The sequence below is a fragment of the Scophthalmus maximus genome, chromosome 15 (assembly GCF_022379125.1).
Source record: "Scophthalmus maximus strain ysfricsl-2021 chromosome 15, ASM2237912v1, whole genome shotgun sequence".
Taxonomy (NCBI): Eukaryota; Metazoa; Chordata; class Actinopteri; order Pleuronectiformes; family Scophthalmidae; genus Scophthalmus; species Scophthalmus maximus.
Window position 1 is genome coordinate 17,823,913 of NC_061529.1, and position 26,762 is coordinate 17,850,674.

The 26,762-nt window shown below is 43.1% G+C and overlaps 1 protein-coding gene across 4 annotated transcripts in view; it reads right to left on the reverse strand.

Moving 5' to 3' along the window:
- Positions 1-26,762, reverse strand: part of alk (ALK receptor tyrosine kinase) — a 314,269-nt gene that overhangs the window by 194,520 nt on the left and 92,987 nt on the right. Inside the window, exon 1 of one of the 4 annotated variants that reach the window (XM_035610015.2) lies at positions 5,489-5,844. The exons of 2 other annotated variants lie outside the window; for them this stretch is intronic. The gene's annotated coding sequence lies outside the window, so the exon portion shown is untranslated. Of the gene's footprint in view, positions 1-5,467; positions 5,845-26,762 lie in introns of those variants that run through there. One more of the 4 variants, XM_035610014.2, reaches the window with a different exon arrangement.

Here is a 26,762-nt window from a genome sequence, read left to right on the forward strand (position 1 = left end):
TTCAAAAACCACACAACATCAAATAGACAGAGCGGAAAACAGCAATAAACAGAACAACGTTGTCATTCTTTACTTAGCAGGAGTATCAGAAACTCAGGAGGATGTTTGCCAAACAACACACCCGAGTGCACCTCACGCCCAGTAACACCCCGAGGCAGAAACTTGTCCAACATAAGGATAGAACAACAAGACAGAAGCAGAGCAGTGTAGTGTACGCAGTTCAGTGCAGTGAGGAATGCACAGGTCTGTGCATTGCTTCACAACTACATCAAAGAGGAGCAACTGCGTCAGGTCAGGACTCAGAAATCCACCTTTACACAGAGGACTAGGGACACTCCTTTGATGACAGCAATGTCCACATTTTGGCCGCAGACGACCAATGGTTTGATAGAAGTGAAATATAAAACTGAAAAGACCATGACTAAAGAGAGGAGGTGGTCTACAAAACCACTTATCAGCCACTAATATCTCGGGCACACTACACGATTTTCAACGTTGTAATACAACAATGTTGTAAACTTTGTTTATAATACACGAAATGCCGTCTTGTAATCAAAGGCTTTCAGTCACCGTGCTGTTCACACTACGTGACTCAATGGCGACAGGGTACACTACACGATCCTTCACCAGGAGAAATGTCTGCAAAGTTAGTTGTCACGAAAACACACGATGAGTGACACAGGAAAATACGCAATACATGGGCAAAACAGGGATTGTTTGTCTTATGATGGCTGTCAGAAAGAAATTCTCATGTTCAATATATTGCAGAATACTTGATGAAAGGCCAGAAACAGGAAGTCGTTTGAGCAGACGCTCTCTGTGTTGTGTGGGCGGAGACAAATAACTTGACTGCTTGTCACATCACAGCTAACACTACAGCCGATTGGTTGACTTGTCTAGCCTGCTAAATATCTGGCAGACGGCGAGGACTCGGCAAATCACTTTGATCACGTCGTTGCTAGTACACACATGGCATCCGTCTGGAGTGATCCAATCGGAAGAGGACGGCGTTAGGTGGAAACGCACTGAAAAGGGATTTAATCACTCAGACCACTTTGGGAGGTGATCTGGGCGCAACATTTTTTTTCAAATGGGAACAGTCATATGACACGATAGAGCTACACGCAGCTGAATCATCCTCTCCTGCTTCTGGTCTCCCTTTATAACTCGCACACACACTCAATCAGACACACACCGTCGACTGGCTAAAATCATCACGTGGTCTTCGAGAACAGTAACGACGTACGTGTATTTTTGCATATAGAGCGGGGAAGTGAGATCTGATCACAATCGGTTGTAGCAGACATGTTCTGGTGTGAACAGTCGCACTAAAGGCTGTCCATATGTGTATGTATGTGTGTGTGTGTGTGTGTGTGTGTGTGTGTGTGTGTGTGTGTGTGTGTGTGTGTGTGTGTGTGTGTGTGTGTGTGTGTGTGTGTGTGTGTGTGTGTGTGTGTGTGTGTGTGTGTGTGTGTGTGTGTGTGTGTGTGTGTGTGTGTGTGTGTGTGTGTGTGTGTGTGCACACATGCTCAGGATTCATAATTTTGTTGTTTGCATTGTCTGGGTGTTTTCTTTTCTAAACACATCTCTGTGTTTCCAATACTTTGCTTTCCCAAGTATGTGTAGTGTATTTTTGTTTTTTATTATCTAAAAAAACGTGTCACATTTCTTCCTGTTGATTTGTATTTTAGAATTTTTTTTAATTTGATCGCAAACAAAAAGGGCTGTCCACTTGTGATCAGATCCCTCAGGACAGATGTTGATACCAGGTCTGAAGAATACACAAAAAGTGTATTGCTTTGGAATCGCTTACTGACACGTTAACCTGGCACTTAATAAATAAATACCAGGAGCAGGACAACTCAGAATATTCAAAAATCTTAACCTGTGTTGTTTTTATGTTCTGATCTGAATCCTATTCAACCGATAGTCCTCTTTTAGAAAACTATGAAATCATTCACTGAGTAGTATGATACCACTGCCTGTAACATTACAATATTATTAATGCAGTACGTAATGACATATTAAAAAGGCCCACAGATCAATCTGTCTTACTTCTGAAGAAATGAAAACTTAAACAAGACATTCTATCATTCCCTGTAGATTATTCACTCCCCTGCTGCCATCAACAGAATGTATACATAAATATATATTTTTTTAAATGTAGAAATGTAAAAATATATTTGATAGTGGTTAGAGAATAATGGGTGAATTAAACAGGTCAGTTACTCATAACTCAATACAACTGGTTTAGGCAGGTTTCCTTTTAGGACTGCAGCTCGGATGAGTAATGTATTCATGACCTGTGCAGTTTTTTTAATTCCACAGTCTGCCACAGCCTGAGCTTGTTACTGAAAGTAAGCCATGAGTCATATTTCATTCATATCTTTTGTACATTTAACTAATCCACATTATTAAACAAAAAAAACAAAAAAACTGCTTCACAGTCTCTGGTTTTCAAGACATAACACATGGCAAATTTAATCACGATAATAATGACTAATGGAGGGTTTTAGAGTCTGTGCTTTCATCATTTTACAGATAAGCTGACCTGCAGACAAGCATCTCAAAAGTTCTCCATCTTTTCCCAATGTGACGACCCCCCTGCTGCACCTGGAGGAGCGTGCGGGGTGCAGGCTCTGCATTAAACATTGATGCAAACATCCATTTCACATGGAAACACCACTGTTGAATTTGCTCACAGTCCGGATCTGTCATTAGGTGGAGTTTGTGCTACATTCTTGCTGATCGGAGTGTGTGTGTGATGTGTGCCAGCGGGACCATTAAAAATTAACATGCGTCTTGGGTGAAGCGATCACAAGTGGACAGCTCCATATGTCATATAACACCTGGCCTTATCTCCATATGGATCAACAGTGACCACTTGCAATAGGATCTCAGCTCCTAACTCTATATGCAAATGAACACGTACATTGGTTTTGTTTCCGAACACAAAATGATTTAGGTTTTGAGAGTAAGGGAGGGAGTGTGTAGGTAAAGGAGGGACTGACCACTAGCCTGGTGTAGCCAGACTAATACTCAAATGCTCATTATTCCTGGACCTCTCAGGTCATTCGATTTCCAAGAGGGCGCTACCAACTGACGCAGACAAAAAGGCCTCCGGACGCAATGCGCTACATGCACTGGGCTTTGTGACGTACTTCCATATCAAAATAATGCAGCTCGTCTGTTTCTGGTCTGTGTACCATTACCGTTTACTTACTTACTTCATTCAGAGTTTTTGTCACGAGTGTTACGAAGGAAAATGTCCAAAGTGGGACATTTTCAAAAACAGATGAAGAAGAACTCAGAGCACTGCTGTGTCCCACGCTGTTCGGTGTCATCGAAATTTAATTGCATACTAAGTTTTCATGGGTTTCCGACCTATCTCGACCTGAGAAGACGATGGATGGTAAACATGAGCCGGGATCATTTCTCCTTCACCTCTCACACAAAGGTCTGCAGCAGACATCGTTACAGATCAGCTAATAGAGCCAAACAGATCAGAAACAGTTGATCAGTATTAAGTAGAACCCGGAAACGGTTATGCAAGTAGCCCATTGGAAAGACCTACAACCAAGTGAGAGCAACAAATCACGTGACGTCCGTTGAGCAACACAAAAATATTCATCAGTGGCGGCCATGGTTGTTTACAAAGTCTCTTCTCTTCACGTCATGGTATTAACCCCGCCCATTATCAGATAATCGGTTGTGATTGGACCAGCAAGTGTTCTGCCGGAGGGAAATCAATTCCCAATGGAGGGGATCTACACCGTATTGTAGCAGAAGTAATATGAAATGAGCTCCCAGAAAAGGTCAGGGTCCCAGTCTAGAGGACAACAGCTCTACAACGAAACTAGATTTTCCTCATTTGACAAAGTGAAAAAAAAATTTTATCAATTAATGGTGGTCAAATGAATATTGTTGCAGGCTGCGGTGGCCACAAATAGAAGACTGAACAGTGTATGGGAAATACTAATTATTTTCAGTTCATTCCGAAACTGTAGCAAGTCAGTGGACGTCAGCTGAGTAGGTGGTCCTTCATTTCCACTGCTATGCCGATGACACAGCTTTACCTTTGCATCAAACCGTAATGCACTGCATCACCTACAAAATCTGCCTCCTCACCTATAAATCACTCGATGCCCTTGCCCCCCCAAAACCTACTTGACCTTCTACAACCCAACACCCCTTCCCAGAATCTGCGGTCCACAGACAAGGGTCTGCTCTCCATCCCCCACAGCAGGCTGCAGACTTTTGGGGACAGAGCCTTCTGTGTTGCAGCCCCTACCCTCTGGAACTCCATCCCCTCAGAAATCCGAAAAATCCTCAAACCCCATCTGTTCGCCAAGGCCTATAATCCCCCATGACTATATGTTTGTTTGGTTGTTTGTTTTAGTGGAATTGTAAAGCGTCCTCGGGTCCCTTAAAAGGCGCTATATAAAACTAAGTTTTTATTATTATTATTATTATTATTATTTTTGGCCCAGGACACGTTTGCGTTCACACAGCTCAAAGAATGTGGCCACGTGCGTCCCAGACCACATCCCAACGTGTCCCGAGGGATCAGATCTCAAGTTAGTCCTCTGTTCTTTGGAGAGGTGAGTTGATCACCTGAAACTATTTCTTAATATCAATGCCTGGCTTGAACAGGGCCAACACTACAACAGCTGATCCAGCATCACATGTGTAAGTTGATCATTCCGCTTAGATCACCTGAGATTTAAATCACTCGTTTAAAAAAGGTAAACCAGAAGACTAATCAGGTACTGTACTTTGAGTTTATCAAGTTATAGTTTCAGTTTATTACACTTCATGTTGTATTTACTGCTGTGGATCGTTTAAAAGCTTCAAGTGTGACCAGCTAGGCCAGTGAAACAGCCCTTAGATCAATCAACAATTATCATCATTCATTATCCAAATTCACGATGAAGCACAATTATATGCACCATTAGGACCAGTATAGACAATACTAGATAATGCACATAATTGCGCCACATAATAAGATGATTTATGGCTCGCACATCTCCCTGTGTGTTGTGTCTTCCCTGAAGCATGACAGAAAACACTGCCATGACAATTTAGGAAATAATTGTTCCAAAAAATATAACAGGAGTCGGGGGCAGAGAGGAGACGGAAGACGAAACTGTTGGCACTCATGTATCACCAGCGGGGTTTGTTTGTTTGTTTGTTTTTTAAAATGGAAAATACTGGAAGATCTGCTTAAACCGTGCAGAGTGCGCGTGCACAACATCGAGAGCTAGCCGCTTGGCCCACGTCAATGTTAGCAAGCTAAATATCTATTGCACGACCGATTTTACACACAGTTCCTGCCACTGCAGACGCCACCGCAACATAATATCAAATTACAACAACAACAACAACAACAACAACAACAACAACACCACCACCACCACCAAAAACGCTACAGTCGTTCACACACAAGTACGAGCACGAGTTTGACCACCTTGACCGGTGAGGTTCGCACCTGGCTCCTCCTCGTCGGCGCTAACGTCTCGCTCCCTCCCTCGCTCGCTGAAGAGACCGCTCACACGAACGAAACGAAACACTCCCCAGTCGGAAACTTCCTTCAGCAAAAACGGCCGACTTGCTGTCCTCTTGTCGTTGCCACACTATTGCTTATGAGCAGCTTGTGCGGAGACGGCGGCTCGCGTTGAGGACAGACAAGCTCCCCGACGTCAGGCAGGCGGTTGGACGACGCCCTCTCACACACCTGCCGCTCGTCACTCAATCAGGGGACCCGACCGCTCTTGCCCAAGTGCTCACCCGCCGCCGCCTGGAAACGCGTCAGTGCCCAGAGCCGTCTTTATGGAAAGTCGCGACAACGGAAGTGCAAAAAATGTCCGCTTCGGATAGTTCCCGGAAGTTCTTGCCGCGCAATTCGAATCCATTATTTTGCGCAACAGAACTGCGATTTTGGGTAATAAGATGTCAACAAATGTATCGATTTAGATGCCCGTGAAGTTACTCAATGTAGTTAGTCAATATGTTTTTTTAAATAATAAAAAATAAAAAATAAAAATAAATACAGAATCCTAATCAACAAACATGCTTTGATGCACATTTAGATTTGATTCAGATTCAGATACAATCAGATTATTTTAACGTCTTACCCTTCATAAGTGCAACACAGACGGTCCATTGACTCCATTCTGCTGTTACTCAAATCCACTGCTGCTCACTTCCGGGAACTATTCAGAGGCTCCATGATCCGCCATTGCTTGGGACAAAATTGGGGTGACGTTGAATTGTCCTTCCTATCTACTACTCCTAACTTCTATTCCTTGACCTCAGTGGAAAATGTCATGAGGTCAAGGAAAGGTGTAAAGGAGGACTGATAGAACAGCGCTGTTTAGAGAATCCAACACGACTTTCACTATACTACATCATCACGAGATGGCGGATGGTTTTTAAGTGCGTCTGCCATGGTGAAACTAGATGTAAATGATTCATATGCAACGGTAACTTACATGATGCCGTGCGTCACTTCTGGGTCATATTTATTACTCATCTACTTTTTCTACTTCCATTTCAGATTTAATCGTTTACGTTTGTGCATGGCACGTCACTTTTAATATCGCTGGCGCAATGAATTGTGGGGCGTCTATATCTCCTTACCTTTCGCATAGGAAGGTCCAGTGTACCCTATGCTAAAAGAGATAGGAAAGGAAGCACTGAAGCTCCTTTCCTATGCATTTAGAGAATCCGAACAGCTCTTATCATGGCTGCTGATCAAATACTTCCAGGTGACTTCAAGATTTAGGAAACTTCCTAAGCCAATTTGACAATTCGACCTCACCCCTGGTCCATTGGAGAGAAAGGAGATGTCGCTAGTCTCTCTCTCAAGGGCTCTGGATTACATCAGTCGTGACAAAGCCGAAGTTGATGCAAGACCTATGCTAAATTAATAAGAACCACAATTTAGACAATCTTCACTTGATGTACTTTGCTTGCTTTGTTTTATTCATCCATTTATGTCCGTTTTTAATTACCTAATCATCTTTCTAATTTCTCTGTAAAAATAATTTTAATAGCAGCACTGGTTGCCATAAATGTTCAGTGTTATTGATACAGTTATTATGTCACACATCAGAGTGCTGAAGTCATGAAGACTACAGTAGCAGTATTGCAACACACTTAGGAAATCCTCCATTTGTCAGATCACAGTGTTATGTCAGAATTTACAACTCTGTGCTGATCTATAATCCCATTACCTTTGTCAAGAACTCTTGAGGAGACTATGTGGTACACGTGGAACATTTTCAAATGTGGGTGTGTATGTATGTGTGAGTGCAGCCTCTGTGTTATTGATCAGGCCTCCTGCACCGTGGCTCCCATTTTGACGGAATATGGATCTAAAATGATGTGGCTGCTATGGTCGGCAGGGTGCAGCTGCCCCTGCACAGACTCCCCCCCATTAGTGTTAAGTGCCATCAAACAAAAATAAAAGGCAATCGAATTTCCTGACAGAGCTATCTGGCCACATCGAAGGACAAAAAAGTGAGAAAGAGTCATCTGAAAGTAATTTTGCGAGAATTACATGCACTAATTTAAATTGTCAGTGTATTTTTTTTACTTATAAATAGCATCCATCTTGAAGGACCTGACAATTTGAGGGGTTACACTGTTATTGCTTAGTGAAAGCAGCTGAAGCCTAAGAACAATTTTGGACTGGAATTAAGTTGCATCCTGTCTATACATAGCAATGCTGATGACAAAAATTTCATTCATGGAATGACCCATGCAAGCACCCTGAGAGTGAGAGCAAAATCAGGGCTTGCATGGCTACACAACAGTACTTTCCAGACACACTGAGATGTTTAAATGGTTTCCTGCTACTCCTCTAATTCCTGTGGTTCCCGCCACCCACATGCTGGTCAGGCGCCGTGTGCAGCAACTCATCAAAGAAGAGTCCAGGCAGGGTGAAACACAATTACCTTGCCTCACACACATCTGTCTGCATGTGAGTCCTCTCCCTCTCCATTTGCACACAGCTTCTCTGCTCACGGAAACACAGAAACACACACATCGCATCGTTATCACCCATGCAGAAATCACTAACGTCCTAGGTTTTTCTCTTTTCTATCATGCCCCTTGTCACCCCGCAGATTCAGGGCCTCCCCACCGACATTACCACCAAATTGACCCCACTCGAGCAGCATACACAACCCTCATGTCCCTCCCAGCAATTCCCTCATCACCATCATGCGAATCACTGAAGCTGTTGTTGGAACTGTAGAGGCCGTGGCTGTAATCCATGTATTACGAGGGCCAAACATGTTTCCCTAACCCATTATGGAGCAGGGCAGCTGATTAACATCTGTGATGTTTTTAAAAGACAAGTAGTTTAAAAAAAAGTTTTTAATAAAAATGAAATGTGACTGGAAACCATCCACTCGCTCTCCCTCGTTGTGGAATTCTGAGACTATGAATATTCATGATATGCAAATAACACAGGCTGCGCGCCCCGCCCACCAAAGCTCCTTGCGCTAGGTTGACCGGTGGAAGAATGTGCGCAACAAGACAGCTAGCGGCAACATCTGCGAGATTCAGCCATAAAACTTTCACGAACTGCTAATGCTAACGCGAACTGTCCGCTGACACACGTGGATGCCCTGCCTCTGCGTGCACTGGAAGTTTACGCTTTCTTTGCCGACATTTGCATATTCAACAGCGATGGGTTTTCTGTATTTGTGACGTACCAAATCTAGCGGACAGAAAGTGCACAGAAATCTCCTACTCCAGGAGAGGAATTTGAAAACATCTCTATGGTGACAAGATTTACTCAGATACAAGTCCCTATAGTCAATGTCAGACATTTTAGAGGACAGAAACAGAAGAAAAACACTTTTTTTGAGAGGAGGGGGACCTTAAATTCCACTTACTTCCTTACTTTTTCTTTTCTTCGTCTTGGATTTAAAATGTTGCCAATTTTCTGCAGTGGTTGGAATTAGCAAAAGGCATCAACGAGGACCTTGCTCTATTAGCACTGTGTCCAAATAACCCACAAAGTGCATAGCGTCAGAAATACAGTTTCCATGGTTATGCTTGCAGCGGTTATCACACCATTAGGCAGGCTAGAGAGTGCTCGCTTCTAGCTGGGAGTCTGTGAGACATTCTCCCATTAAGAGCAATAACCCTTTACCGAACGATAGGGAAATCGGATTTGGGCAAAATAACAGAATGTTTAAAGTCTTTGCAGTTTATGCACAGTGGTATGAGATTTAGACACGACTTCAGTAAAAAAAAAAAAAATACTGTAATCAATTTCCTTCATCATTCGGTGCTATTTGTCATCACTCTACGTATTTACAAGTTATTAAAAGATGACTATTGAGTGTCATTATTTTATTACAAAGGCAAAGGCATTAGAAAATAGGATATAAAGCCTTTGACAACATGACTTCCCTGAGCTTGTGTTCCATTATTTATGTGCTGCACTGATAAGATCATGGCTTGTCTAATGAATCAACATATTAAATTGCTGTATCTTCATTTGTTCCTGATCCTGCCGGTGCAGGTAAAAATCATACTTCAGCCAGTGTGTGAATTGTTCACAAGTCTTGATGCGGCTGCACTTTACTGTGCTACAGAAACTCAACACTTTCGTAGAGAAGGAGCCATTTCTTAATGAGTGAAAGACTCATTTCAGTATGCTATGCATGGGTTCTCCCCTGGTATGCCGGCTTCCTCCCACAGACCAAATGCAGATTGGAGTAAGGTTCATTGGAGACTCTAAATGTGCATTGGAATGTCTCTGTATGTTGGCCCTGCAATACGTCGGTGACCCGCCTCTCGCCGGATGTCAGTCGGAATTGGCTCAAGCCCAACCCCCCCCCCACCACCACACATGGGGCCTGGGCCGCGACCCCCGAGGTTTCCATAAACGAGGCTTTGGTGAAAGAAACAGACGAGGGGGCATCACCGTGATCCTTAGATCAATATCTTCACATGAGCCGCGACAGTGTCCATTTTCTGAAGAAAATTGCACGCGATTGAATGTGCAAGTGCCTGTTTGTGTGTGCATTTGTGTTTGTGTGAGAGAGATAGATTAGACATGTATATGTGTATCTTTCATGTGTATGCTTATGCACAAGTGACCTAATACATCAATCACCCGCTGACAATAGCAATAATGACAAGCAGTCAGAGACAAAATCCTGTGGGATTCCTCCTCATCCCCCAAAGTGCAGCCATTGCAACACTAGACAAGAGACTGGGGAGTTGGAGCAGTGGTGGTGGACGGGGATAAGTGTTAAATCACCTTGCCCAAGGGTACGGCCTGCACAGATGAATATCTGTGAGGATTGATGCCAAGCAGTGGTGAATTGGTGCATGTGTGGTGTGAGTGTGTGAGTGCAGTGGCCCCCGAGAGACAGACAGGCTGAGGGGGTGAACAGCAGTGCCCCCTGTTGGATAGAAACATTTGCTGAAGTGAATAAGCTCAAAGAAACACACCACAACTCATATTCATTGTCTCAGCAAAATGTTTAATCTTCTGAACTGTCCACAGACAAGCACTTTGATTAATCATCATCGTGGTTCATTTCGCGTCTTTTGGACCCGTCTAATTATTGTAGACAAATTTACACCAAAGGTTGAATTACCAACCAAAACCCAGTTGCTCCTGGCTTACTGTCTTACTATGTGCCAGCTTTAGTTTGTAAATATGCACCACAAACCACAGAGCACATTATTAACAAGTGGTGGAAGAAACATTCAGTCCTTTTATTTGAGTAATGTAGTTCTCATAAAGCAGAATGGCGTCATGTGGGGTCATTATATCTAGTGCATTATTGTGTGAGTAGAGTTTCTGTTTGTCGAGGTTTAGATGACTTTATGTGAGTGTTGCCAATTTCAATCTTCAAAATGCCCAGTCTTATGAAGATATGTCTGTCGATAGTGGAGTCCTTAAGACTCACAATGTTTTATTTGGAAGTTAAAATAATCTATAAATGACTGTATTGTACCTTGAAGCAGGAGAGTAAAGGTAGGTTGCAGCGCCAGAATGATCCTACTAGTAAATCCAGAAATCTCTGTATGTGTATAAATTTTCAACCCCTCATCCGATCGACTTGGCAGGTGTATTTCTGAGGACCCTGGGAATTGCAATGTGGACTGTTTTGGATGAGCAGTGTTCCATCCCGTCGCGTCCAGACTTGTGGAATTAATGCCAAGGAGCGCTGAAGCTCTTCTTGTGACACACAGTGGCCCAACACTACATGTTAGCTTTTCTTTAATTTTTTGCTTCCATGTGAAGTGGAGTACAATTTGTCCCTCTGAAATGCAGAGGAATACAAATATTAAGTAATATTATCAACAGTACCTCAAACGTGTGTTTGAGTACAGTGTTGTATCTCTATTCTTTTACTGCTTTAAGTATCAAAAGTCAAAGTATACAGCATGGCCATTTTATGAGTGCCTCTATTATCATACTCATTAAACTACTGGATTAGTAGCACTGGTGCATTAATGTGTGTAATTAATTATAACTTTGTTAATTTCCACCACTGCTATCAACTGACACGATAAGGATGTTACGGCAGGACCTGCTTTATTATCTAATCTGGAGGCCCTGTCTTGAAGAGGGCCCCTATTAGAGGCCAACAGGTTTCCACTCAGATCTGTGGGACCGACTCGAGGAGCAGAGTGGGACGAGATCCAAATTATACTCACGCTAATAGGGTCAGTTAAGATTTTGTGTTAGTGCCACAAGTCTTGTCTCTGTGAATCTATGATACATCATATATGTGCTTGTCAATTGATAGATTAGCCTGCTGCTACATCTGGTGGTCTTCTTTCTCCGTTAGAGATGGTGGGTTGACCACATGAGTTTAACTAGCCTTGGGTCTATTCGGATCAGTTCTGAATGTGCTTGTATCCCCTTAGGAACCAGTCTTCCTTTATATATATATCATTTTATGCACACGACCCATGAAGACCACAAGTGCCTATGTGAAAATAAAATATGTAATTTTAAAACCTTAATTATTCCAGTTTTTTCTTATAATTAATGTGATAAATGGCCACAGGTTGTTTTCCAGCAAAGACAAACTTTGCACATTGCATAAAGAGAGTGGTTTGCAGCCAGATAAACACCTGATGAAGCTCAGCCTGAATTTGGATTCTATGCGTTTGCAATATTTTCAGAAAAATGTGCATTTTCTTTTTCTTTTTTTTGTACCACACAGAAATCCAGCTAGTATTTATGTTCGGCAGCAGTCATAAAACCTCCATGCTGCCCTTGCACACCTTCGCCTCGTAGATGCACTTGATAGGTGCTGCCTTTGCTCTGACGTTATTTGGCCAATTTTTCATATTTTTCACTCTCTCGGCTCACAGCAAAAACAGACAGAGCTCAAGTGTGCATGTGTGTGTGTGTGTGTGTGTATGGTTATTGGAGAGCGTGAGCAAGAGTAAGAACGCAGGAGTCGAGGACTGTGTGTGTAAGCGTGCATGTGTGAATGTCAGTCAATGTCAGTGAGGGTTTTTGGGTGTTTGTGTGTGTGTGTGTGTGTGTGTGTGTGTGTGTGTGCGTGTTTGTGTGTGTGTGTGTGTCCATACCTGTACATTTATCAATGTGTAAAAAAATTACAGGGGGATATTTTACCCGACATAAACTGTCTTAGCAAGTGGCAAGTGTCCTTCCCTGCCTCCCCTGCTGAGCTTTGATTGAGGGGGCACACTACACTTCACGAGTACACTTCACCGTGGCAGCATGTTTAAAGTGTCCAGTGTTACCTGAGAAAGAATACAACAACTAGACAATGCAGCAGGTCCTTCCACACCAGCGAAATTAACAGTGAATGACACTCCGCATCGAGGGCCACATCCTTGGCTCCTCTCCTCGGGTGGCTTTTTGTCAATGGGTTGCAGTCGATAACACAAAAGGTGCTCTGCAATCCCACGTGCGTGTCTGAATGATGGGATGGTGCCGCTGCGGCACAATAGAACGGAGAGCAAATTGAAAGCAGGTAATCACAGACATTGGTAGTCTATTCTACGACTTGCACTCAGGAGCCCAAAGTGGACAAATGGAGTGGAGGGCTGGGGAAATAATAATCAGAGTTGTTGTCCCTCCCTTTGCCATTAATCTGATATGGGCCTGTCCCAGAGCGGAGACTATCAGCTGAACTACTATATATGCGGCGGTGGTCGCTATCCCCGATTCCTCTATTCAAACAGTAATCACTTTGAACGGCTGAGCTTTTCTCCGCAGCATTCAGCATTCATCCTCCATCTGTCCACATTGCTCTGTCCATGTTGACCATTAGATCAAATATAACCTTCAGTTGGGGTCTAAATGTACTCTCTTTCTGTCTCACTCTTTTAAACAATATGATAAAAAAAGTCCCTCTGGTTCCCGCGGTTCATTCGTAGTCTTGCCATTGTAAGAAGAGAAATGCGACGTAGGCCACAGTGCAGTCATTAAGGCCATATTGACAAATGCATTAATTCCTGATTGGCTTGCGTGAGGGTTGGCCTCGGTTATCCTGCTTCTCAGAGAGAAAGCAATTCCCCTTACAGATTTCCCTGGCCATTATTTCCCCATTTCATCTTTCTAACGTATGAATTCCAGCTTTATGTCTCGTTTTTTTGAAGGACAAAATCTGTCTCCTAACGTGAGCTCATATTCCCAACCTAAGGGCATTGAAGGTTGAGTCATATAATTCTACATTTGTCTTAGAAACTGAGATAGACAGCATATGAATCACTTTTATGTGCATGAACCCCCGTCGCCACAGCTGCTACAATATCTTGTCATTCACACAACGCTGAATGCCACTGCACTGCTGCCACTTTTTTTTGCTTTGAGTGCTTCCATGTTCCAAGGGAAGAAAATGATGACACCCCCCCCCCCCACCTCGCAGTAATGATAACATTTGGAACCCAGGACATGGGGAAGCTGGGTAAAAGACTGTCAGGCTGGCAGCCATTGTCAGTCAGCCGCTGTCAAAGAGAGAGGGCAAAATGCCAGGACGTCTGATGCCTCGCCACATGCCACTCTGTGTCTGACAGCTGCCAGCGCTGCCCAAGAGCTGGGGAAGAGTCAAGAGGGAAAAGGGATGGGGTACGTCATCTTTGAGGTGAGCTACCATGTCAAGGGCCGAGAATGGTGCTGAGGTGAGTAAGGGCATTTGAACGCATGCTTGTAAACACAATTTCTACTGAAAATGCATCTGCATGCATGGGACAAACAGCCAGTCAACAGAAAACCCTGGAACACCCTCGCCGCGGCACTGCACATTTATGTCTGGTACATCTGAAGCAAACACACGTGTGCATAATCAAGGGCATACCATCAACGTGTGATCACTCTGCCGTCACAACATGGCTCAACATCCCCGGCTGCAGAGCAAAGCGCTTTTCCTTTTAACCTGCTTCAGTCACCAGGCGGATAGAGGATAAATGGTGAACCTATTACGAGGTTATTACTGCAGAGGGAACATTGAACCTCCTAATACCCTGAATGAGAAAAAGGTAAAGAGTTAGACCCTGGTGTCAGAGAGACTCTTGGGGATCCATTTGGACTCACTAGACCATCTTTGAAGCCCATCAAAATCAATATTCTCTTCAAAGCCCCCGTGAACCCGTAGACACGACTGTTATATAAATATAAAAAATGCCTGAAAATGCCTGGCTATCCTCATACAATTCCGTATCTCCGTAAATAAGCCCCATGTCTTTAAGCCCCGGTAAACAGTGTTGAATGTCAACAGATACTTTTGTGATCTATTTTCATAATTTATCACGAGTGGTCTCTCAGGCCGACGCACGCATTTGTCAAAGTAGTTGATGAGGTGCTATTTGATTCTCTCTCCCTGTGAGTGCCCTGCAAAGAGATTATATTATGGAAACAAATTACATTATGGCAAATGAAAGAAACCACTTTTATTACACCGTACTGTACACGGAAGTCGAGCCATCAACAAACATTGAGATTGTTGACGGGACATAATACTGAGCACTCACAATATAAATTGCCCTTGCATGGCCGACTCCCATTATAGTCATTCACCAAACAATTCACCATTTAACCCCTGAACACTGTTATCCACTGCGACTGTGGGCTTCTCCTTGTGCTAAGTTTGCATGCAAAAGTACGGCTCAGTCAGGTGAAGTGACATGATGAAAGAAAAACCCACCTAGATGTGCCCGTGAGAGGCTGTGCTCATCGTACTCCCTTTGCTCCCTTCCATAATCCGCTCCAAAATTTGTATAAATGTCAAAGTCGGCAGGTGAACGCGTGGATTGGCAGAGTGGCATTGTGAACCTGGATTGTTGTCTTCTAGAGGAGTGTAGTGAGAATGTCATTTTCCAATCAGCAGAGGACGTCCAAGCTCTTTTAAATGTAAACTAGCAGTCAAATCCAACCGTAGCTACCCTGACTCAGTTGCCCTGCGGAGGTTCATTTACAGCATCTCATTGAAGTTTTTTGTTGTTTTTTTTTAATAATGTGCAGATTTTGGGGCTTTTAGTCATCTAAACAATATTTTTATACAGTTCACGGGGGGGCACAGACAGAAAAATGCATATCCTTTTTTTGATACAGGCAAAAGAATGATTGTAAACTTTGGAAATGAAGGCCATCTCAGCAGTTCACTGAGTGTCCCACGTGTTGGCAACGAGCAAATTTATAAGAATTAATCACCCAAATTTGTTTTAAAATGTGCTCGGGTGCATAATTTATATGCTCTGAATCTGTTATGGGAAAAACCGGCGCGACTTTAAGGCCCTGCATGTTTTCAAAGCTGCCTGTTCACTGGCTGTGCCCATCAGCAAGAATTTGAGGGTAAACAACATGCAGATGTGAGGCTTCAGAAATTTGCAAAGCCCATACTTTACACTTTCACATCAGCACACGAACCATCGAACTGTGCCCTCTCCAAATTGCAACACGCAGTACACTGCTCCAGAGTAATATGGCGACGGATGCGGTCGACTGTGGCACATTTATCCCACCAGTGACACATTAATACAATCACAGATTCTGTTTGAAGAAAGATCCTCCAGGACAACTCACAACATTCCCCTCTTTGTGCATTTAAATCAAGCTCGCTGTTTACTGAGGCATGGCCCAACTGACTTCCCCCTGCCCTTGGCACGAACAGTGGGTATCCCTTGGCCGGAAGTGAACGCACAGTCCAGGGGTCAGGATGCTGCTGCACCACATCCCCCGCCCTGAGCCTCTCGCCAGGCCCGACCACCGCCACCTGACCGCTTTTTGATCTGAGGCGAGAACAGACGCTGCCAGCTCCACAGCGGAGACTAAATGCTGTGTGAGAGTCAGTAGGTAAAGTGGTCCTGTTGCTCTTCTCGACGGCCTCAACAATCTGACAGGACAAACAAATTGCTCTTAACAGCAGCTCCCCAATCTGCCTGCTGAGCCGCGGGTTGTGCGCTCCTGCCGGTTCACCCCCCGCTGCCGTGTTTTTTCTTCTTAGACACCATATGGATGGCCATACGTGCACTGTAGCACCCGTCAGTGGTGGAGTCAGCCAGACACAAATTCACCATGTTTGCAGCAGTGCACCTGTACTGTAGTTTCCAGTTGGCGGCAATGTGACACAATCTGCTATTCATCTGAACACATGCATCTCCCCCAACACTCTAATTCATGTCAGAAAATAAAACACTTCGGCTGCAGCAATTTGCATGAAACACACTTGGCCACACTGCTTTGTTTCATGCCTTTTTTAAGCAAATGAGGGCTCGCGTTCAAGTGATGAAATTGCGCATTTCAGAGAAAATTGACAAACAGAATTAAAAGACAAATGATATTATAATGCAGGGTTGCAGAGAAAACTGCAATGGACAAGCTGAAGAACCAATATGTAGTCAAGCTAGACAAAGGATTATTTTTTTTAACTCGAGCTGCCAAACAACAATACATGTCTTTACCTCTGTGGTTATACAGTAGATTGGGCATAAACAATGTGACTGTGGACCACAAAGTGAGGCAACTGCTACTTCTCATTCCGTCCTGGCATTATGAATGTAAAATGTATGATCTAAATGAGTCCCCGAGGCTTGGTATAGAAAGATGACATTTCATTTTACCACTCTGCGCTCCTAAAGCAAATCTACTTCTCTTACTGCACATTTCCTCTGGTGCCATGTTTTCCAGCTCTAATGCATTTTTACTCTCCTGGTGTCTCGTCCTCCTAGATCTTCAAGCTCTCCATCTCTTGTGTGTGTCCATTCCTCACTGACCTCATCCCATCTCTCCCTCCACCTCGGTCTACTGGCAATGCTTCCTCCTCAGTCGCAACCCCCCCTCCACATTCCCCTATCACTTCCATTCAGAATGCCTTATTGAGATGATTGACAGGTGCACAATACTGCCAAAGCACCAGGGATAATACAATCGAAATAAAAAAGATAAATAGATCGATAGATAGAGAAAGAACAGTAGTAATAACATGATGTGTGTGTGTGTGTGTGTGTGTGTGTGTGTGTGTCAAGGTAACTGTCACATTCAGACACAGATTGTGCAGCCAAGTCTCTGTCCTAGTAGAATCCAATTGGTATGTCTATGTAATAAAAATGCTGTACACATGCTTTCTGTTTCAGTGCATTCACTGCCAGACCAAAGTGAGGCAACAATTTCGAGCCCCTGGAGATCTTTTTATCGATGCATGTCTCTTAACTTGTGCTGATATTTGGTTTGAGCTTCTTTTGGACAATTGTTTATTTAGATGTGTTATTGTGCAGGTGACAGCAGCATACGCCAACATCATAGAGACGTACATCAACATCTGTATTGTTTAGGGCTCAAGCCAGGGGTTCCTGCTCCAGAGTTACGTAATTTACACAATTTATCCCTCGATCGTGCAAAAAGAAAGTACCCTTGAGTTTTTGGGGTATAAGTAGTACAGTGGTGCAGCGATTCGGTAAAAATCCTATTTGTCAAACCTATTTGCAAACTGACCCCTCCCCAGATTACTGCTCACAGATGCCGCTGCAGTTGTTAGGGTCTAATCTATCCACTCTTATGTATATGGGGGAAATGATCCCCCGGCTGCAGATCTCAGGAAAGCAGCCTGACTAAAGAATGAGATTGAACAAGTGAGGCGGGGCCAGTCTCCGCTCGGGGCTGCAGTGTTTCAGTGTTTCTGTCCTGATGCTGTGCGCTCCACATTCTTTGCCAAAATTTTCTTTTTTTCTCCCTTCCATTATAATTATGTAATAAAGGGGGCTGTGATTTTTTTCTTTTGTAGATTCAAGGAGCGCCAATTTCTCTTGACCTTGTTTCTCTTCATGATTGAGATTGTTTGGTGAAATTTTCTCGTGTTTCTCAAATTGTTGGAAAGTCACTTTGACGGAATCGAAGTGGATGGAAGTAATGATGAAAGAAATATCTCTCTATAGTTTGATGGACAGTGGGTGTTTGTGTTGTCTTAATGCCAGATTTCTAAAATAAAAAGCCCATATCTAGATCTTTGATGCTAGAGATGGATTCTGGGTCTGTGCTCTTCAGTCCAAAGAATATAAACCCAGAACTAACAGATCTGATATATACCCATATCAGGCTATATTGCTGTAACTTTTTTAATATTGTAATAATGCCCTTTCATAATGACATCATCATGACAACATTTATATTATATGATGACAAATGATTGGTTGGTCTAAATAAGCTGCAGATAGTGTCTCTCCAATCTCATTGTTTGCAAAAGTTAATGCATTACACTGCGCGTGAACTACGACTACTACCATTATGATCATGAATAATTTTTCAGGTCGTGTCTATAGTCCTGTACAATGCAGAGATACCCCAGAAAAAATGCATTTCTGAAATACAGATAACATAATTTTCTGACTTCTTTTCGACTTCATAAAAAGTCTCTCGGGTCCTTTTATTTGCAGAGATATGCTGGAAAATGTTTTAGTTTTTTAACCATATTTTTTTGTTGACCTTGGCCCACCAAGTTTGCTATCAATAATTATAAGTAAAGATGGAAAGTGGAATAGTTTGTTCAAATTTAAACTCAATTCAACAATGTTGCAATACGGAAAGCATTGTGTCAGATATGAGTACTACTGTTGGCCATTACAGTGCATATGCAGCCTTGCGGGCAGGGTTGAGCCTTGTAAGACTATAGTTTATATGCATCTCCAGAGGTGTGTTCTCCAGGTCTGTCACCGCTGCCTGTCTGATTTATGGTGGGTGGGGCTTTGCCATGTTGAGCTCCAGTAGACTTATGGTTGTGCTCTCTTGGGAAGGATCTCCTTCCCTGGCCAGAGTGGCTCGAGTCCTGTGCGGGACTGGAGGGGGTCTTTTAGTCGTTGGCCTTCCTAGGTGCTCAGCAAACAATGAGACGTGATGCCAGTCCAGGTGGATGTGAGAAGTGATCATCCTCTTATATTGTGAATCGGGTCCCAGGGGATCTCAGTGTGTGGTAGCCCTGGCTGTCTGTGCTGTCCGAACCACCTTGATGATCCTCCTACTGGTGCCCCCGCCCCCCCTTCTCCCTGGTGGTACAGGGCATTTGTCCCAGTGTGGAATAAATCTCTTTTGGCTCCTTCCGTCTCTTCCCATTCCCTTTTCTCTCTCTATCTTGCCCTCATCCCTCCACCCCTCCTCCTCAGCTGTGAACAGCCTGGCAGTTGTTTCTTACCAAGACGGTGATGGTGAAACTACTTTGGTCTCAACTGCAATAGCTTTTGGCTTAAACTGGACTCAACAGGGTTTTGATGCTCAGTGGTGTTCCACATGATGGGCTGTGGCTAGAGCGGAGTTACCACACAGCCGATTTAATGAGCCTCAGCTTGGACTGAGTGATGATGCACTAAAGACTTTCTGGCGAGACGACCGAACCAAGCAGTGTCTCTTTTTGTTACACAGAATACTTTGACTGGAATGCTTTTATTGCCATGTAATTCATTATTATTATAATAACAAATACACCACATTAGCTAGGTGCACTGGAATTCATATTTTTGTCCACTGGGCTTCATAACAACAACAATTTAACATTTCTGAAAATGTAAGATACCATGTCCAGTCATCTAGTACATTTTGGTATATTCTAGGTATAATTTTTCATATAAAAGGAGGCCACTGAAAAGCTGAGATCCCTTACAGAATTGGACTTCTTGTTATTTATTTTTTTTCCCACTCTTATCGATAGTAAATTATTGTAGTTTCAAGCTGAGGGTCAGAGAAGACACGGGGAGAGCTTCTTCCTTGTTACTCAGGTACATTTAATGTCCAACTCAACTGCAGGACAACTGAACACTTGGCACATTACCTGACATATCACTCTGCATATCTTAAAGTTAGCATTACAGGCCAGGTGCACCACGTGATGGAGCTCCTGATCTAAACAAGAGAACATAACACAATATACATATATGAATAAATGTATATTGGATCTAGCCTAACAAGATAATTTGTAATTCTGTAATAAACCTAAATCTCATCTAACAACAATTACAAGACAACATGACAACATGGCATTCAGTTTTCTATTAGTTAATTATTTTTCCAACAAAAAAGTGACAAGGATCTTCAGGTGTGCAATTTCCGGAAACTGTAGATTTCGGGGATACTTCTTTGTGGGTTTGGTGCCACAAGCACCTCGTTAGTAATTCTTATTAATATAAAAATCATATTTAGTTTAGCTTTATAGATAGATTAGTAAAGTTTCTAGAGATTAATAGCTCTAACCGAATTAGGTAAGCCAATTTTTTTATGATTCATGTTTCAGTTTTAAATGATAAAAAGTATGTTGGGGAAAATATTCGAGTAATTTGTTGATTTGAAGAGAGAATTTTTTTTTTCTTTTGTATAAAAGCAAGAAGTTCACCAACTTTACAAACTTTCCACATTCCCAGCGCTCTCTGTCATCCGAGTAAGCACAGTTTGCCTCCTCATGCTATATTAAGCCTGGGCCAACTCCATAGGGACCTGGGTCAGCAAGCCTTGGGGTGATTTTCACTCTAATGTAGCAACACATGATGAATCTGGGGAGAGAGAGAGAGAGAGAGAGAGAGAGAGAGAGAGAGAAAGAGCTCTGGATGGAGAGAGCACAGACAGACAACGACCTGTCATATAGTGCCTGCTCGGACCCATTAACTGGCTATTCCTGGTATCTGTAATTATGTTGTCCACTTGCCCCCTGCTCTAATGCTGAGAGCTGGTCAGCCAGTTTCTACTGACCAAAATGTGAATAAATGAAGACGACTGTCAACAAAACATTCTACATAAGGCTTCATTGGGAGCAGTTTGTCCATTTTCAGTAATGGACAGAGAGGGCCCACAAACAGCCAGGACGGTAATTATGTCCCAGCACATCGGGGTCATGCCACCATGGAGGTCTCCTTTGTCCGGACCTCAGTATTCTTTCCGTTGTCTGTATCATACTAGTTGTGAAATAACTGCCTAACATATCTGTATAGTGCGACTTTACCGACTCTCTTCCTCTGATCACAGTGTCGTAGCTCGTGTGTGGGAGGGTGGACAGGATGATTTTGTTGCAGCTCTTTGATTATGCGAATAACGCGGCAGCGGAATCCGCCGAAGCCTGACAAGGTAACGAGAGATTTTACCAGCGCACCTCAGACATCATTAAACCATCAGCTCCTACCTTAAACAGTGGCCGTGCACCTTGATGGCTCATCACGATGCTGGTTAGTTTGACTCGGGTGAATTCAATAGTAAGCTAGCTATCATTACCTCCGTCCATCCGACGTCACGCCGACAAACCTTCAGCAAAACTTGAAATACTTCTCTTCCAATTCACTTTGCGGTTCGAAATGCACACCCATGTATTTTCATTTTCAATGCAAGGTTAGCCTAGTGGAGGCCAGAAACATTTGCATATAAATATGAATTGACCCCGTGTTTACTTGCTTCTCCGACACAGAGGAAAATGAAAAGACTGCATCAATCAAAGTTCAGCTTTGGTGAGGGACGAGATACGGGACGAGACGAGGAGGAGACTGAGACGCAAAGACAGAGAGAAGGTGATGGAGAAGAGAGAGGCCGTGCAGGTAGAAAAGGATCAGAATGTCTTCTCTGTGCCGTACAACAAAAACTGACCTGGCCAAATGACCACAGAGATACATGTTCTATGGTGATTGCTATGGAACCTATAGACTCAATTTAATCACATAATTGTACCTGATGCCAATGCATCACTGGTTCACAGAAACGTATCCCGCTGCCCAGTGGCGTGCTTTTAAACCTGTTGTTATCCAGTGTCTCCCTCCAAACGCCTAATACATTTTTCAGAGGGGTGGGGGCCGCTTTCTTTTCAATCCTCCCCAACAAGGTCAGAGTCTGTGCATGGCCATGATCAGAGGGCAGCGGTTGCCAGTGGTTTACAGCCGTATTAAACGGTTCAAAAGATCAAATCGTTGTACTGAGGCAGGCCACGTCAAAAAAAACCTTTACGGAGCTGCTGCCCGTGAAAAGAAAAAAAGTATTTTAAAGTCACAAAAACTTACATCTGTCTCTTTTGCCGTTTAAAGGGAGAAATCTTTCTCGAGAAGAGATCCACTATACGGTGTCGGCGCTGTTGTGAAATATTAAAAGGGACACGAGTCAACACCTATTTACTTGAAAACGCTGTTGTCCTGCTGCGAAAGCTCATTTCATTGAATTCCTCCCATCGTTTCTCTTTGGAACACTGTCCCAGGCTGTCATTAGTTTGCTTTCGACTTTACAAGCTGCTCAGTCTGTGTCGGCACCATTTCCAGCCGTCGCTGTGTGGAGAAAGGATCGCAGGGCGCTGCCTCACGGCATGGCCTTCCAAAAGGAAGAAAAAGAACGAAGGATTTGGCTAGGTCATTGTGTTTCTCGTCGCTTCTCTCTTCATGCTTGCCACACCTACCAGTCAACTGTTTAGTATCCGCTGATGCTTTTACACTACTATCTGCCACACTTCACCATCTCCTATCTTCTATTTAAAATTGGGACTGACAACCACATATTGGGCCAAAAGGGAGACAGATTAGATTATAGACTGGCAGAAGGGGGGGGGGGGGGGGGGGGGGGGGGGGGTCAAAAAAGCCGCTGAGAACCCACTGAACTGAACTCTGATATCGGCCTCTTAACAGAAAAAAAATAATCATGCCTATTGTGTCGATTTGGTTTTGGCCGCTCCGATAAATTGAGGATTTTAAGATCTTTGTGAAAATGATAGATTCTGTATGTGGGTGTGTGATCTGTCAGTGTGTGTTGAGTAGCTATCCCAGTCATTCACGATTTCACAACACTTGTTGTTAGCTGTGAAAAGGAGGAATTAACGCGGACAGTGAACACATCTGCAGAGTCGGTGCTGTTGTACATCATCGATTTGCACTGTGAAGTCGTGTTGCAATGTTGCATCACTGCTGGACACAACTTTAGATGTAAAACCAAAGGACTTGCACATTTTTTCTGACTGCTATGTTTCAATATTATCCATGTACATCCCTTCGTTTGCACACTTCTTTGGCTTTTTGAGTGCGGTGGTAGTGTTGGTTGTAGCAAATGGCTCCTTCCAGAGGCTCAGTCAAAATGGAGAATCGGAGGGGGTGAGGTGGGAGAGGAACCTGATTTGAGACCATTAGTAGAAACTACCTCAGGCGAGGCGTGAAGAATCTCAATCGGTTTAAATAGGACTCTTCAAGGCCAATTTTCTCCTGAGTGGAAAAAAAGAAAAAAAGTCGTGTTTTTCTGAGAGAAGATCTGTGTGTGCGAAAAGCAAAAAATTCTGTTTAATTGCGACTGTTTCAGCTGAATCATTTGATGAACGCCTAGCAGTGGTCCGGAGGTGTTTAAAGAAACTCAGCGGGAAACAATCGGGCTCTGTTTTGATAGTGGACGTGTGATTAACTGCGGTAGAGAGTGGCGTTATTGGTGAACGGAAGGTGTGTGCTTGTTCTTCAGCGAGACGTTGCTGATCAATACTGTTACTACAGGAGCTGATGTCTTCTTGACGTGGATCCTGCTCCGTTGAATATCCTGTGGGTGTATTCAAAGAGTCATTTCTTTTCCTCAGGTTTTAATACCTGCATCTGTATTTCACATGCAATAGGAATTTATTAATTCTACATTTTTGTGTTCTCATCACTTGTTTTTCTTTTTCATACGGAGCATATGAGGATGTTTCCTCTGTAGTGTGAGCACTAAGGTTTTTTGGAGTATCTTCCGTGTCGAGGAAGGATGCGCACCCTTTTTTATTATAACTGTTAAATTTGCGACATTTGAGAAGAGCTGTAAAGTGCCACCTGCTGATGGCTTTATATAGACTGCCTCTGTGCCAAATGAGCGATGCGGGGAGCATGAGCAGTGACAGTAAAGGGGAGAAATTGTGACGCGGAGATTTCATATAATTCAACATAATAGAATTGGTGGTTAAGAAGAGGCCGGTGCGGCTCATGCACTGTTTAATGGTGTAGATGGGGACGAAGAACGTTCTGGTGTTTTTATTCAATTTCAGTTTTTTCAGCTTTCATGAGCTTGTAGGTGGAGAAAACAAGGAGGCGCTTTTGTGTCTCATGCTTTCCCAAGTAGCATGGATGGGTATGTGTGTGTGTGTGTTTGTGTGTGTGTGTGACTGAGAGATATATGTCGGTAAAAAGCAATGTCCGCCATTCCAGCAAGCTCTCAATGTATAATAAATCTCTCACAAACAGAGACTTCTGTCTCCTTTTCCCCAGCATGATACTATTGAAGTGCAGCATTAAGATATGCATCGTCTGATCATCTCACAAGTCTCATGTATATACATCTATATGTATATATAGATGTATACTGTATATATAAAGATATATATCTTCCTGTATTAAACAAGCACATCATATGCCATGAAACGCCTCAACAATGCATCAGGAAAAAAAAAATCCCAATCCCCCTCCAGCATATAGTATGTATGCTGCGTGTAACGCGTCGTGTGCGAACCAGATGACATTTGACCACTGGCACCTTCCATGCCTGTCAGGGAGGGCCACAGGGGTTAATGGGAAAACCAAACCGCAGTGCCGGGGAACTTCTTGTGCCGGTTTGTGCGATAGATAACACGGCTGCCTTGTCCTGTCACAGGTGATTACTGTCATCGAATCTATGAATACGCCTTTTCACACTGTAATGATGTTTTATGACGGAACAGCCTCCCATGCACACATACAGCTCACACAAACAATTTGAAAAGTGTAATTTGATCAAATTGTTTTCTTGACAATATCAAGACTAATAACAGGCCATAATAAACAATCAAATCTGCCATCAGCGCGTCTTATTGCATTAGACTGTATAAATATGAATATTGATCTCAAGATCTCCTTTTCTTTCTTAAGCAACAAGGGCAAATCTGCCGCCGTCGCGACGCGTGCATGGCTAAGTGAGACGACGGCAGGTGTTATCTCTATAAAGCCTTTACAGCAGGACAGCATGTTGTCATGTTCCAGAGGTTTTATGCAAGAACATAATTACTCTGCATAATGCAGGAGTCAATCAAAAGTAGATTTTATCGACCATATGTGACTAAGGGTTATATGGGAGGCTGAATATTGGTCATGGAAGACAATCTAAGCTGATGGATTTTTTTATTTTTTCGTCCTGTGACAAATTTGTGCTGTGGGAAGGCTTTTCTGCATTTACTCCCGAGTGGCTGCAGCGGCATCACGTGTCCTTGGTCAGTGTTGATTCAGGAGTCTTTAGCACTAGTAATCTGCTCTTATTAAAACTGTTTATATTTGTTATGTGATCAAAGTATCTTTAAAACAAAAATAGTTGCAGATCTGGAACTTATCTCTGTATAAATATTCATGACCAATTATGCAACACTCAACACTTATCCGCAAATTTGGTTTACAGCAAGTGAACACATCACAGGTGGGATCACACTGTGATCAGAATGTTTTCCAACCAAAGCCTCGGCCACTTCAAACCAGCGAGAAGAGCACAAACAGAGAAAGAAATCTCTCAAGTAACATTATAATTGTTGTACTTTTGGCACAAGATTCTGCAATATTTCTTGAAGGAAACCGCTGCTCATGGTAAAATCGGTTTCCGGGCCCTTCGATGCCTCTGATGGCATACTGCTTTTGTTAAAGATAAATGAGACAATTTCGAGGGGAAATGAATGCTCTCTGTGGGTCGTCCTGATAAACCGGGGACGCTGAAGTCGGAAGTGTTCAAGTTCTGCAGATGGTGACAAAGACATTTTCATAGACTGATCTGCAATGTCAGATCAGGACGACCTTTATATACTCATGTTCATTTGTACAAAACGTTTAAGAATGAGGCTGACATGGCTCTATATCTTCCCTTGTGCCAGTGAATCAAATCAAAATACCATAACCAACCATTTTAATACTTTCCAGCTTCCCTAAGCTCTCTGTGGCACTTAGCTCCGCTTCTATGAAAAGGCTATAGTCATTTTCCAGAAACAGCTGGACTCTGCAAATTATAGCAAACATCGTTTAAACTGGAGCGTATTTGTGGGGAGAGTATATGTTCACACATTTAGTGCACCAAGGAGTGTTTTTGACCGCCTCATTTAATCAGGCAAAAATATTTAAAACCAACCTGTGTGGGTTTACAAAGGACACACAGGGCGAGTGGTGTGTTTTGAATAGAATTGGGACATAAAAAGAGCACGTATGACTAAGAACAACAGGATATATCAGGCTCTGGTTAGACACACAATACCTGTTAGTCAGTTCACTGCGTTGTCAGGTTTTTTTCTTTTCCTGAGGCTGCTCACCTTGACTCTTCCACAAAAGTGCACAGGACACGTGAATCT